The following is a 16,100-nucleotide window of genomic DNA, read 5'->3' as shown; positions in this document are numbered from 1 at the left end:
AAAACAAAAGGAACTATAACTTGAGAATAAAGAATGTGAATGAAGAAGCTGGGGTACAAATAAAGGAACTACAAAGGTTATTCACATAAATAATTAAGGAAAACTTCCCAAACATAGGAAAAGTAAATGATATCTTGATATATGAGGCATACAGCTTCATATAGAACTCCAGCCATCTACAACCAAAACAGAGCTACACTCAGGCATATAATAATCAAGAGCCAGAAATTCAATATAAGAACAAAATATTAAAAGTGTTAGAGACAAGAAACAGATAACCAGTAGAGGAATGCCCATCAGAATAATGGCAGACTTCTTGACACAAACCATCAAGTCAAGAAGAACCTGGAGCAAAATCTTCCAAGCCCTGAAAGAAAATAACCTCCAGGCAGATTGATATACTCTGCTAAACTATCTCTAGAAATTAATGAAGAAACGAGATGCTTCCAAGACAAAGAGGAACTTGGGAAATTTGCAACCATCAACCCAAGTCTACAGAGAATACTGCAGGGCATTCTAGAGAGAGAGAAAAGTACTCAGATTCCAGGAACAGTGGCAGAGAGGCCTCAATAAATGGAGCAGAAAACAAAATGAAGAAGATAAGCAAACAACTGATGACAAGAGAATAACAGAAATGAGGCAGAGAAGATTTTATTCAAAACTGATAATGATTGATAGTATTAAGTCCAAGAGTATAGGCAGCTACACTGAAGATGACAAGACTCAATGATACACATTCTGGTTTGATAACTGCTGGTTTTTGAAGTTCTATATTATATACAAGTTGTTTTTTTATTAGTACTGTTATGTATTGATATATTCAATTATACTATGTCTGATGATATAACCAGTTCTTTTGGAGATAACAAGCGACAACACAGGTACCATGGTAGAATTCTTTGTACAACGATCTTATATGTTTATTTCATTTCATCTGTTTATAGGAATATGTTTTGTTTTGCCATGCTTTGTTTTGTTTCTTCCTCTAATATAGAAAGGATAGAAATACATGTTAAGACTCATGCATGTGTAGAATCTGTAAACAGTTTATGAGAATTGATCTTATTACACATGATGAAATGAACAGATATTTTGCAGAAAAAGAAACTCTAAAATACCCAGTGCTGATCCTGGAAGTGTCATAATGTGAAACCCAGCAATAGTATTATTCTTTGTTCAGAGTGATATAAGCCTGCTTGTGTTTATTCAATCTCAACATAATTGAAGATATGGATGACTGCATGTTATGTTTAAGTGTATCGGACTGATAACCATATTTCTAAGTTTTTGTTGGATAGTTGAACACAACTGGTTGCAATCTCATTGTTGGAACCCCCACTTTATATAATTTAGTATCTTGAATAACTATTTGTAAGAAGACAATCTGTAATCATCAACTAGTGATTTCTTACTGTTTATTTTTTCTTTGAAATTATGTATTATTTCTACTGGTTTTCTGTTTTGTTTAGTCTTTCTTTAAATTAAATTTTAAAAAGGCACTACAGTACCCAGTACTGATACTGGTTGTCATGATGTGAAATCCAGCAATACTATTATTCTTTGTTCAGAATGATTTTAACCTGCTTTAGTTTGTTTAATCTAAACATAAATGAAGATATGGATAACTGCATATATGTTTAAGTGTATAGGATTGACAACCGTGTTACTAAGTTTTTGTTGGACAGTTGAACAGAACTGTTTGCAGTCTCGCTGTTTGAATTCCCACTTTGTATATTCCACTCTTGTACCTTGAACAACTATTTGTAAAATGACAATATGTAAACATCAACTAGTGATTTCTTACTGTTTATTTTTTCTCTGAATGCATGTATTATTTCTACCTATTTTGTTTTGCTTAGTCTTTCTTTAAATAAAATTTTTTAAAAAGTAAAAAAAAAACAGACAGAAAACTACTTACAGATAAAATTATATGAAATCTAAGATTTACTTTTATATATTCCAACCCAATAGAAATGTAAGAATAGATGAAACAAAAACAGAAAATAGTTGTCATCAAAGGAAGGTGGTAGACACAAATGATTGTTACACTAGTTTCTCTATTTTTGCAGTAAAATTTTTTAAATAATAAAGAAAACACCAGCTTTGAATTATAGCACAGTCAAATTTTTTTCTAACATTCAAATGACAGATAATTCCTATGTTTTCTATTTGTAAAACTATTTAAGAATATAGGAAAATATTCCTAGTGATTTTAGAAATGCAGCATAATATCAGCTTCTGAGAAACAAGGCAAAAAGAACTACTGTATCACATTATTTCATTTATATAGATTCAACAATTCTAAAAAATGCTAGCAAGTCAAATGTAGCAAATTCTAAAAATTCTAAAAATGTAGCAAATTCTAAAAAATGCTAGCAAGTCAAATGTAGCAAATTCAGGACATCATGAAACAAATATTATTCCTTGGTAGGTATGACAGTCTAAAATGCCAGTTCTTGCCAGGCATGGTGGTGCATGGAAGTAATCCCAGCACAGAGGCCTGAGGCAGGCAGACCACCATGAGTTTGAGACTGGCCTGCACTCCATAGAAGACTCTGTCTCAAAAAAAAAAAAAAAAAAAAAAAAAGAATCAATTCTGAAAAACTAATCTGTAAATATAATGCAGTATCAATGAATTCTTTCTTTTCCTTTTAACCATATCTTGGGGTTTTTTTTTTGTTGTTGTTGTTTTTGTTTTGTTTTGTTTTTGAGACAAGGTCTCACTATGTAGTTCAGGATAATTTTGAATTTACATTGATCCTCCTGCCTTGGCCTCCGAAGTACCAGAATAGAAAGCATGCTAGCATGTCCTGCTATATTCTAAAATATATATGGAAGAATAATTACATGGAAATAGCATTAACAAAGAGAGAAAATAACAGTGTGGGAGAATTTATTTACACAGACTGGAATGCACTATAGAGCTAATATAAGACTGAGTACAAACTGAGTACAATGAAGAAAGAAAATAGAAAAATTTAGAAATAAGTACAGTATAAATAACAACTTAAAACATGGCAAAGATGATATGTGTTTTTAAAAAAAGTTTTATTAGTTTATTTAAGATATATATAATGATGACATTCATTGAAGGGAATTTGTATGTGTACACGACAAATCTTGTTTCTTCTTTTCCCCCATTTCTCTCTTTCCCTTTAACCCCTTCCCCTCTTCCCCTCCTTTTTTACAGAAGCTTTGTGTCTTAGTTACATTTCTCTTGTTTCTGAGACAAAAATACCTGATGTCCAAAGTTAAGGGTAGGAAAGGTTTATGTAGCTTACAGCTTGGAGAGGTTTCAGTCCATAATTGGCTGGTTCCAAGGCAGAGCGGCACATGGCAGAGGAGCAAGGAAACAGGTAAGTGGTAGGTGAAGACTAGGAGGAAAGAAAAACCCCAGCAAAAAAAGAAAAATGATAAACCCATGAAAAATTTTCTATAGAAAAGTGTATACAACATGATCATACTTATACTTTTATGTGTGATTCTCTAGATCTACAAAGTATGATTAAAACAAAAATATTGTAAAGTTTAAAAACCATAACCAAGTTCCAGATACTAAAATTGATTAAATTTTAGAAATTAGTTAATATAAATTTTGTAATTAAGAAATTAAAAAGAATTAAAAGATACATGTAAAGTGAGATGATAAAGGAGCTTTTTTAGAATTCAACAGTCTGCACCAAAGAAATCTCTGAATAAGAAGAACTCATCTTCAGAGAACAGTGGAAAAATTGAAAACATTTACAAGTAAAAAAAAAAATCAGAAACAGAATATGGATGCCAGCAAGCACAATTATTTGGCATTGTGTTGAAAGTTTTAGCTGAAGGAGTAAAACAGTAGAGTAAAATAAGTAATATTAAAATCAAACGTTAAGAAAGAAGGCATGGATTTGAAGATAATATGATTATATTTCAGAAAATGCTGTGTACTGCTATTAAAAAGCTATTTAAGCTAACCAGAGAGTACAGTAGGAGCTGAATATGAGAGAAGTATATAAAAATCTATTACCTTTATACTATGAATAATCAATTACAATCTAAAATGGAGAAAAATATTCATGATATAGGTAAAACATAAAATGTAGGCAAAACAAAGGAAATAGAGACAGTTTTAAAAAAACAAAATTTTAAAGACATGCCATAAATATGGAAAGGGTGTGAGATACAACTTAATTCTGATTAGAAAAGTGAATATTGTAAAAATACAAATCTTTAGTTAATGTATAAACTTAATTTAATGGGCTTCTTGGAAATTTTTTCAAGCTAAGAAAAATTATGTTAATTAAATTATTTAAAATTATATATGGAATAATATATGCCAGAATAATTATGAAAAGTTTTTTGTACCAAGAATTGAACTCATGACCTCACACTTGCCAAGTAGGTGCTTATGCTACTGAGCCAAATCCCCAGCATAATTAGGAAATTTTTAAATAAAAGACTATAAGAAAAAACTAGTCCTACCAGATTGTAAAATTTTCTTTACAATATGTGTAATCAAAGGAAAAAAGAATTGATTCAGGAACAGAGAAATAAGTATAATGAGTACAGAAAGTATATATCTATGTAGGACACTACTAGATTGTGTTTAAGTAGGAAAAAAGTCTTATACATTAAAAATGGTATTGGCATAATTTACTATCAGTCTAGAGAAAAATTAATGACATGAAAAAAATATAAACTTTAGTATGCCAATAACCAACAATAAGGTTGAAATTTCTGAAATGTCTTCCATTTTATCCCCTCCCAAAAAAGCACAAAGTCCAGCCAATTCATGTGATTTCAATAGTACTGTTAATTATATCAAGAAATGGACATCATTGTTTCATCTAGATTAGAAATTACTTTTTAGTTTTTAGAGCTGAGACCTGACTATGTTGTACAGGCTGACCCAAAACTTCTGGACTCAAGAAATTCTCCCACCTTGGCTTCCCAAGTACAGGGGTATATCCCTGTGCCTGCAATTAAAAAAAAATTTTTTTTAAGTAGAGGAATGAAGTAGGTGGGAGGCTCCTTGTTTTTTTGAGACAAACACTGTGTAAAATAATGCCTAAGTTAAATGAGAAGAGCATATTTATTTTCTTTGCTGTAACCAATTGCAATACCATAAGCCTAGTGGAATCAAACAGTGAAACTAGTTTAACCCTACAATTTGGCACGCAAAAGTCTGAAATGGGCATTGCTAGGCTAAAATCAAGGCATCTGCAGGCTTGTATTCTTTCATTGACGTGTTGTTTTCGCTGTTTAAGATGGAGGTCTCGCTAGGTAATCAATCCAGTCTGACCTTGAAATCACTATGAAATCACTTGAAATCATGAGGGTGACCTTGAACTCAGGATGATCCTCCAGCCTCAGCTGCCCAGGTCCTGGCAATGTTATATTCCTTTCTGAGGGCTCTAGAACAAAATCAACTTTCTTGTCTTTCCAGTGCCTAGAACCCAACTGCATTTCACTGTCCTCTTACATCTTCAGGGCCAGTAACAGATGGTAGAGTATTTTTCATCATGGCAGCATTGACTGCTCAGTCTCCCTCTTTCATATTGAAGAGCTTGTGATTACATGGAACCCATTCAGATAATTTGGAAAAATCTCCTTATATAAAAATCAGATGATGAGCAAGCACAGTTTCACCCACAACCCTAATTTCCTTTTCCATGTAACACAATGTATTTATAGTGACTACATCTTTAGGGGCCATTAATTCTCTTCACCTCAGTGTAAGAAAAATTCTAGGTAGGATGACCATCTCATCTTGACTGAAATATTTTCTGGGATGTGAGACTTTCACTTTTATAGCTGGGATGGAAGTTGCTGTGAAAACTAGGCCAGCAGATCCCCGAGAAGATCAACATAATTTATGAACACAGACATAAACATCTTAAAAAAGTTAAGCCGAGAGATGAAAGATAATTTCACATCAAATAATTTTTGCCATACATTTACTTAATTATATTCTAAATATGAGAAATCCTATCAATATTTTGGTAGGTCATGAAAAGCTTTTTAATAAAACTGAACACCACCTCAGCTGTGGAAAGGATAAAAAAGATTATTTTCACACAATAGAGTATTACTCAGCTATAAAGAAGGATAAAATCAAGGCCTTTATATATAAATGGATGCAACTTGAGCCATATTCATAAGTGAAATAAATCAAACTTGTCTATGTAAACATCATATTGTCTTCCACACTCAGCTGGGAACAAATAGCCTGCATACAATATAAGAGGGAAAAGAGGCTTGTCCCTCACTTCTTGCTACTTCTGCTGTCTTCTGCCACCTTGAGCTGTTGCCCTTATGATGTTCCACTCTGCTTTGGGGGTCGGCTGATTATGGACAGAAATCTCCATAAACTGCTTTGAGAGATAAGAGTGGAATACAGAGGCTCTCTGAGACAGACAACTCAGATGCCAAAATAAAACATCATGGGGAGGCCCAAACAGAGGGAGATGGATCCTCCTGACCCAGGAAGAAACTAAAGGAAAAAGCACCAGTCAAACATGCAGTCCCGGGGTTATTACTGGAGCAGCTAAGATTCAATGCTCTCCCTGCAGTGCCCAAACTCATGCGAACACAACTCATTGAGCTACCCAGATTTCTGCCGCTTTGACTTGCTGGAACCGCAGTCACACTGAAGTGCAGGTGTGCTGAAGTTGAAGGTCGGTGAGCCTAATGGAGAATGGAGCCAGCAAGGGACCTGCATTGACCTGTGGTGAGTGCTGGAAATAAGACCCTTCCACGGAAAAGGGGCACCAATGGGACAACATTTTGGAATCGGGCAGGACTGGCAGGAACAAGAAAGAGCAGTGACTTCAGTCAGTTGTTCCCTTCCCAGACCAGATTGGTGGGTATGCTTGGTTTGGGTCACACCGGTGGCTGGGACCCAATAAATTGTCCCAAACCAATTCCCTATGCGTAGTGCACACTAATGCAGTGAAGACCTCAGCAGGTTGACTGACCCAGAGAGGAGGGCCCAACATATGACACTCCTGTTTGCACCTCAATAGCACACTGGAGTGAGCAGAAATACCTAGCCAGTCACTTCTGAAGAACCATAACCAACAAGGAAAGGGACTGGGACCTCCTGTATATACCTGTATGGAAGAAACCAAAAACATGACAAGAGGAAGAAACCAGAAAAAGTCCCCAGCCCCTAGCCCTGAGAACACTGATCCATGAGAGGTAAATACAAAACAGACTGAGGGCAGCAAACATGCAATATCAGACACAGCATCAGTGGGTATAAAGAGATATCTTTGAGACCACATAGACAAGTTCAAAAGTGAAATATTTTATCAAGTAAATCAAGATATAAGTAGATTAATAAAAGAAATGCTAAGAACCTCTCAAGAAGACACAGACAGAAGAATGGAGGAACACAAAAAGGAGAGAAACATTCAATGAAGAATATAAAGAAAATATAGAATACATGAAACAAGTTTTAAGAGACTACCAGGAAATAACTCCATTGAAAGCTGGCAAAACTGCTTGAAAAAAACTAAGGACAGACTATCAAAACTTGAAGACAGGCTTACAATGTGTGATCATGAAAGGAAAAATTTCTTAAAAATAACAAGGAAACAGGCAGTAACAATACAAAAGCTAGAAGACAACAAGAGTATAACTTAAGAATAAAGAATGTGAATGAAGAAGCAGGGGTATAAACAAAGAACTACAAAGGCTATCACAGAAATAATTAAGGGAAAATTCCCAAGCATAAGAAAAGGAAATGATATTTAGATGTATGAGGCATACAGAACTCCAGCCACCTACAACCAAAACAGAGCCACACCCAGACATATAATAATCAAGATCCCAGAAATTCATCACAAAAACAGAATATTAAAAGCCATCAGAGAAAAGAAACCGATCACCTGTAAAACAAAGCCCATCAAAATCATGGTGAATTTCTTGATACAGACTATCAAATCAAGAAGAGCTTGGAGTGAAGTATTCCAAGGCCTAAAAGAAAATAACCTCTAGCCCTCTAGATTGATATATGCTGAAAAACTGTCTCTAGAAATTAGTGGAGAAATAAGATGCTTCCAAGACAAAGAGGAACTAGGGGAATTCTTGACCACCAATCCAACTCTACAGAGAATACTGAAGGACATTCTAGAGAGAGAGAAAAGTAATAGGGTTTCAGGAACAGCAGCAGAGAGGCCTCAATGAATGGAGCAGAAAGTAGAATGAAGGAGAAAATCAGATAACTAATGGCAGAAAAAGAGCACAACAGAAATGAGGTAGAGAAGCGAGGCTATAATCTCTAATATATAGATGGCCTTGGTACACACAAAAAAAGAGAGAAACACAGGCAGAGTAGATCAGGAGGTAGGGTCCACCAAGATACTCTTTATAGGAAACATAATTAACCTGAAAAAGGATATATGGACTGAAAATAATATATGAGAAAGCAATGCTCCATGTGACAGGGAACCACAGAGTAATAGGGGCAACTTGACCAGAACCAGCATAAAGGTTGGAAAGACAGGCTTTAATAGGTAAAAGAATACAACTTGAGATCAAGTCCAGGAGGGAGAAGGTTCAGAACCACTTAGGTAAATAGCAGGTTGCCCCCCTCTTCAATCTAAAAATGGAGGGAGTCGGTGAGACCCAAAAATGCACAGTGCACCCTGGGGGAGTTAAAGGGGAAGAATAGTCTTAAAAAAGAAAGCAGAGGATATTGTTAACAGTGTATCAGGATTTAAAACCCACATTACTCATACTGCTCTGCTTAGATAGATTATATTCTGTCCGTTTATCTACTTGCACAAGATCTGAGGGCACAGACAGCTATTCCCCCAAAACAGGATATAGTACATTAATCGTCCTCAATTTAATCTGGAATCCTGTATAACTTACACTGTTTTACCATGATTGATATTAGTTAAATATGGCTTGTTAGATTGCTGTTTGGTATTGACAGATTTTATTCAAAACTGTTATGATTGACAGTATCAAGTCTGAGAGTACAGGCAACTACGCTGAAGATGACAAGATTCACTACGATACCCATTCTGGTTTGATTAATACCTGTTTGTCAAGTTTTATACTGTCTACAAAGTTTTGTTTTTATTGTTATGTACTTCTATATTGAATTATACTATGTCTGATGATATAGACAATTCTATTGAAGATAACAAGAGACAACACAGTAACCATTGTAGAATACTTTGTACAGTGGTTTTATATGGCTTCTTCATTTCATGTATTTATAGGAATATGTTTTGTTTTGTCTTGCTTTGTTTTGTTTCTCCCTCTAATTTAGAAAGGATAGAAACACATGTTAAGACTCATGCGTGTGTAGAACCTATAAACAGTTTATGAGAACTGATCTCATAATGCATGATGAAATGAACAAATACTTTGAAGAAGAAGAGGCACTACGGTACCCAGTACAGATCCTGGAGTGTCATGATGTGAAACCCAGCAATACTATTATTCTTTGTTCAGAGTAATTTTAGCATGCTTTGGTTTGTTTAATCTTAACATAAATGAAGATATGGATAACTGCATATATGTTTAAATATATAGGATTGATAAACATATTACTAAGTTTTTGTTAGATTGTTGAACAGAACCCTTTGCATTCTCGCTATTTGAATCCCCACTTTGTATGTTTCACTTTTGTATCTTGAACAACTATCTGTAAGAGGACAATATGTAATCATCAGCAATGATTTCTTACTGTTAATTTTTTCTTTGAAAGTATGTATTATTTCTATCCTTTTTCTGTTTTGTCTAGTCTTTCTTTAAATAAAATTTTTTTTTAAAAAAGAAATGCTAGGGGCTGGAGATTTAGCTCAGCGGCATAAGTACCTGCTTTGCAAGCAGGCAGTCGTGAGTTTGATCCCTGCTACCGATAAAAAGTTAAAAAAAAAGGGAAAAAAGAAATGCTCAAAAGTAAAGAACAACTAGGATGAAGGAAAGGAAAAAAGAAAGAAGGGAAAAGAATGTATATATACAAGACAGATAATTGTACTACTAATCATCAAAAAGAACAGTTTGTGCTTTTATTGTTTGATCAGCTTTTCATGCCTATCATGTAATGTGAGCAACTATTTTGAAGATAATATACACTGTATCAACCATTGTTAATCTCCTATTATGTTGTTTTGAAATTCTGTGTCATTGTTTTTGTTCTTTTTTGTTTTAAAATTTAAAAATGTGAACTATTAGCACAATAGTGCTAAACTATTTCATGGAAGGACATGAAATGAAATTACTACTTAGAATACACAAGAGACTTTGAAAATCAGTGGGGTTGTTATGATTTGTGTCTGGGTGGCTGCCCAAACCTCATACAGTCATGGAGGCAGCTGAATGTAGCATTTGTGATTGGTTGGTTATCTAGCACTGGAATTTGTAACGTGAGTGCTGCACATTCCCAAGGGTGGGTAATCAACATACAATATAAGGGAGGGAAGGAAGTGTGCCTTCTTTTGCACTTTTGCTCTTGTTGCTTGCGGCCACCATGAATGGCTGCCCCTTAGCCAAGCCACACTGCCTTGGAGCCAGCTGAGTATGGACTGAAATCTCCAAAAATTGTAAGCTAAATAAAGCTTTCCTTCCTTCATTTTGGGCATCAAGTATTTTGTCTCAGAAACAAGAAAAAAGTAACCAAGACTGGGGGAAAAAAATCAGAAAATCCACTAGGCAAACCTGAATTGTTAACAAGTATATGAAAAAATGCATGATTTCACTATGCATTGTATTGCATGGGCAAATAAGAGGATAACAATACGATGTGTAGGAGAGGATTAGGGGAAATGATAAATTCCAAATATTGCTGTGTAAGCTGGGAAACCCTCCCTCCTTTGTTAATTAAATATGTATACATTTAAGGGATAACCAGCAGTTGCACTTCTGGGAAGATAACTGCAAAGCTTTTACACTGATCTTTAAGGAAACTGATAAAAAATGTTTCTATACACAAAGGATTAGGAGTACATGTTTGCACTAGGATAAATATTTCTAGAAATAAGAAAGCGTTTTGGAAATGGCAATAAAATGGGAACAATAAAACAAAAAGAAGGGCCTTGCATAAACAAATAATGACATTGTGTTATAAATTGAGGAGCGTAACAATTCAGTACATGTGATACATAAAAATACAAATACAAATATTCTCTGACAGAGCAATTCCCTCTTCAGTAATATTCTTAGAGAAGCTGTTATTGGAATGAAAGCATTTATGAACAATGATACTGATGTATTTTTTCATATTAGTACAAATTAGATATTGGCTTATTATGTCCATCAATGGGAAAATGATTGAATAAATTATAGTACACCCATACAATGGAACATTATGTAACTACTGAGAAAAATTAGGTACAATTGTATAGGTAAAATTAGGTACAAATATACTGTAATGGTTTGGAAATCAGTATGTGAAACACTAAGAGAGAAAAGTAAGTAGCAGAACAATGGGCATGGTATCATTCTATTTATTGTAATTAAACAAATATATAAATATCTAAAAGAAGAAATTTCAACATAGCTATATGTCTGTGCTGCTCATTGTCTGAACTGTCTGAACAGGGACATCATGTTGATTTTTTGAATAGAGAAAGTACACTGCTTCTGATAAGAAAGCTCTGTTTACCAAGTGTTAGGAAAATCCCCAGGCCTGGGACCCTGACCTCTGAAAAGGCCAAGGGTGCTGACATTTCTGAGAGCTGTAAGAAGTCTGGCCAAGAACTGCAGGACACACTCGTACTGCGAGGGACAGTGACTTCAGTCACAGGAGAAGAGAAGGGTTGCTTTGGTGTTACTCAGGGGATCCGTTAGCAAACCGGAAACCAAAGAGGATCCTAACAGGAAGTCAGAAAGCAAAGGGGATGTGGTTTGCAGAGTCACAATCCCAGCGTCACAAAACAAGGCTGAGGTTGAAAAGAGAGTCAAGGGCTTACTAACCGACAAAATACTGTGTATATCTGTGTGAATATGAAGAAATGCATCCAGTGATATTGACCAATCGATCTGTCAAGGTTAAAGAGAACTAGTTATCTCAAAGACAGGAAGAGCCTAAAATTTTAAAGTAAAAAACATTGTAGTGTTTCATCAAACTAGCATTTGGTGAAATACAGTGTATATTACAGTACTATTTATGTAAAAAAAATTTAAAAATCTAAACATATAACTAATGAAGCAGAAAAGTAAAGAAAAATTAAAATAGCAATAGAAATAGTCACCATGAATTGCATGCTTTGAGGAGAGAAAGCTGTCTCTGGGGGTGGTAGATGCCAGATCCACAGGACCTTTAGGCATCAAAATTAGAGAACTAATTTTGTATAGAGCTAAACTTTGGCACTGTATTTTTAAATTTCTGCAACAAATGTGGTGGTAACTTGGTGATTGTTACAACTGTAGGGTGGTGGATATATGGGGTTCATTGCTCCTTCATCTACTTTTGTGCTATTTCCAGCCCAGGAAAGGCTAATAAATATATATTTATCATGTATATTTTTCCCAATTCTAACAGAACCTCACAATTCCTTTATGCCTACTGAACTTAAAAGAAAATCAGTTACGATGTTGAGGAAGAAATTCAAATTGAACCTTCTGCAACAAAGAACAGGAATATAAAATTTCTCAAAATAAACAAGTAAAACACCATTGTCTCAAAATTAAGAGTTATAAACAATTAACCATTGTAGTAAAAAAATCAAAATGTAATTGAAGAACTTCTTAAACTCACCCTAGCCAGAATCAATTTCATGAGGAAAAGAAACATAAATCTGTCAAAAAGAGAGTTCAACCCAATCTGGATAATGTTTACATTTTTAGTGTGCTGAAGATAACCGCTTGGTTAGTAGTGTCCATCTTTGATCCTTATCTATAGAACAAGCTGTAATGGCCAGTTCACTGTTTGGAAAACTTAAAATGCCTGAATCAACATCTCATCCCCTAGGTTCCTATTGTTGAAACATTTGACATTTCTAGTATAATCAGTTTCAATCAAGCCTACATCAAAAATATTCAAGATATGGTTGTTTTGGTTTTTTAAGTCTATTGTTCTAAGTCTAAAAGGACATTGAGACTGTAAGAAACAGGTGAGGCTAGAGAACTTTAGTATGTTACGCACTTCTCAGTGACCCTCAAACAGCCAGCAGGAGGTAGAAAGTAGATAGGTAAAATCTGGGGGCAAGGTTGGGGACAGAGGAACAAAGTTAGTGAGGTCACTGGGAAGACCAGGATAGAACCGCTACATTTGAGAGTGTAGGCTGAGAAAAGAAAGTAAAGAAGACAGAAAGAGCATGAAAGGGAAACACTTTCTTGGATGGGCAGGAAAGCCGTGGATAGATCAAAGGCCAAATGGAATAGTAAGAGATGGGAGAGTTAGAAGGCTGTAGTTAGCAATTTGGGAACTCAGTATATCAGAGGTGGAACACATAGGTGTACAAAGTTCTCCAGGTGTGTCCAGGGGAGGAGATAATTGATATAGAATAAGGGTCACCGTGGATCAAGTCACCATGAAGCAAGTGTTGGATGATTGATTGATTGTGGATGTTAAAGTACTCAGATTGATGACAAATACCAAAGAGGAAAACTCTCTGGCATGAATTTAGAACACAGATCTCTCATTAGTTCAAAAGATAGAAAAAAGCTACAACAATTTATAAGAGTACTGGTTTATTAGAAGTTAAGAAACCAGCACATTTATTGGCTTAGCATAGTTTTTTTTTAAGCATCACATATTTAATGTCAAAAAGTTCAAATACAAGTACAAAAATTAAACAACATGATTTTAACATTAAAAATCATTTATACTGCTTATTCAAATACAGTGAATACAAAAAACACAAATAAGCATAACTATAAAATTCTTATATATAACAGCAAAATTAGAATTTATTTCTGTAACAAATGATTATTAATAAATATTTATAGGTATTTTCAGGGACCACAATGGTAGACTGTGTTATTTTTAGTGCTGCATAAGATTAGCATCTTAATCTTTTCGTCTCATCTTGTATTTTTTTGACATAGAAAAAGAAAATCTCTGAATTTTCTTGCTCCACAAAGAAGTGTCTTTTAAATTTTGTTCTAACAATAAGTTTTGATTCATGAAGAAAAGATAAAAAACAACAACAGTTCATGGTTGCTTTCTTAAAAACTGTATTAGGTATCAAACCAGCAGAAATATTACTCTTATACTTCAGAAACATTTGGCATAAACTAACTTCTGATATTTCATTATTTAAATGCTAGTAGAAACATTTACAAAACTCCACATACCAATTTAATAGAGTTTTACTGATACCACAAGATAGTAAAATAAATCATCTTTATAAAATAAACTTTAAGAAACCATTATCAATTTATAGTATAGAAAAATATCCAAAAATTAAACCAAATTATTAAAGATACAATTATATTTGAAATGTTATTGTTCGTCAGTATACATTCATCATATGCACCAATAGTTTTCTGCTTTATTAACTAATAATTGTGTGTGTTAAAGAGCAAATTAGTAAATCTTATATTTTCCAAAAACTAAGCTATGTTCTTTAGTCAAATTATGACAACTGTATAATGGATATGTGTAAGTTATGATGTTTCTAGGAACAGAAGAAAAGGAATTAGGTCATTTAATGGACAGGCAGAGTTATTTTCTCTGCAATATGGTACTGGTATCACAAATGAAGCCTACAACACATGCGCATTAACTTAGTGTTGTCATGGAATTTATGCTTAGCCAACTGGAATTTGAGATCAACTGCAGGAGAATAAGCTTCAGCAACATGAGAGAGGACCCGCTTACTTTCTCTAAATTCTACACCGGTACAGGCTGAAAATATTGTGTTCTCTATCCAAATGAAGCAATGTAAACTGGGCTGCCAGTTCCTTTGCATCTTTTATCAAAGTACCAAGTTTGTCTGGTGTAAACTAACCCTGAGATCCGTTTGCAATAGCAGCAATAACTATTTTGTATCCCAAGTGTACTTTCTCATCCTGACTGGCTGTGTAATACAAGTAAGTGAACAAAAGCATAATCTCTTAAATTTTTCGACTCCTTCAACAGCACCTACTTTGAATTTACTAAATTGTGCTTTGTTTCCTCTGTAGTTGAGATTATTAAATTTCTTACAAAGAGAACTTCAACTCTTTGCATGGTTTCCTCTTCAAGTTCTTTCTCTGCATCAGCCCAAACCATCTAAATAGTATGGCCCCACAGATGGAAGGCACCTGGAATTAATTTTCTCCTAGCCATAGCAGCAGCTCTGTGAGATTCACACTCAACAAAAGCAAAATCATGATTTTTGGTCTTGTCAATTGCACTTGGATAAACAATGGCATCTACAACTCCTGTAACTTTCTTCGTTACATCCAAAATTTCTTCTTTCTTCTTTTCCTTGGGAATAGCTCCAATAAATAATCTGTAATCACCCAAGCTCACACAAACACCAATAAACTTTCCTGGTTGAATCTCATAATTATTAAGAATTCTGATAGCCAACTGGTCTTCTTCTTTTGTAGTATACATCACAAAAGCATAACTCCTATTTTCACCATTAAATTCCATCGTAAGTTGCAATTCATATATCTTCCCAGCTCTTTCAAATACAGAAACTAACTCATCTTCATAAATATTGCAGGGTATTTTTCCTACAGAAACTTCATATCTTCTAGATGAAGGTGGAACTTCCCAGCCTGAAGGAGGACCACTGAATTTCCTTTGTCCATTTTCTTGAACCAAGTTGTACCCAGGCTTCTCCATCAAAGCAAGCAGTGCCGCTTCATTCTGAATACCAGTTCAAATGTTGCTGCATCCATTGGTTCCATCCATATTGTCTTCATTCATGGCTGCAGTTTCTGGGGCCACCAAGGGTTCAGAGCCCACGTCCTATCAGGCCTGCACCTGGGGCACCATCTGGGTACTGGTATCCCCAGTAACTTCCAGAAAGGCTTGGAAACTGGTTATCTAAACCATTGCAGGGAGGGCCAGTATAGAGGTTTAAAAGGGCTTTGGAGTTCAACAGTCCAAAGCCTAAATCTGCCTCTTTAACCTCTACATGTAAGAGCAGAGCAAGTAACTTAACCTTTCTAAACTTCAGATAGTGGCCTTAAATGTTGATAACATTGCCTACTTC

At 34.7% G+C, this 16,100-nt stretch overlaps 1 pseudogene; it reads right to left on the bottom strand.

Annotated features, from left to right (window-relative positions):
• Nucleotides 1-14,956: 14,956 nt before the first annotated feature.
• Nucleotides 14,957-15,811, bottom strand: LOC100722079 (probable RNA-binding protein 46; annotated as a pseudogene).
• Between the last annotated feature and the right edge of the window lie 289 nt (nt 15,812-16,100).

This window comes from Cavia porcellus, unplaced genomic scaffold (assembly GCF_034190915.1).
Source record: "Cavia porcellus strain 051 isolate PalLab524CR breed Dunkin Hartley unplaced genomic scaffold, mCavPor4.1 scaffold_11, whole genome shotgun sequence".
Taxonomy (NCBI): domain Eukaryota; kingdom Metazoa; phylum Chordata; class Mammalia; order Rodentia; family Caviidae; genus Cavia; species Cavia porcellus.
This window is presented reverse-complemented; position numbering and strand designations above follow the sequence as displayed.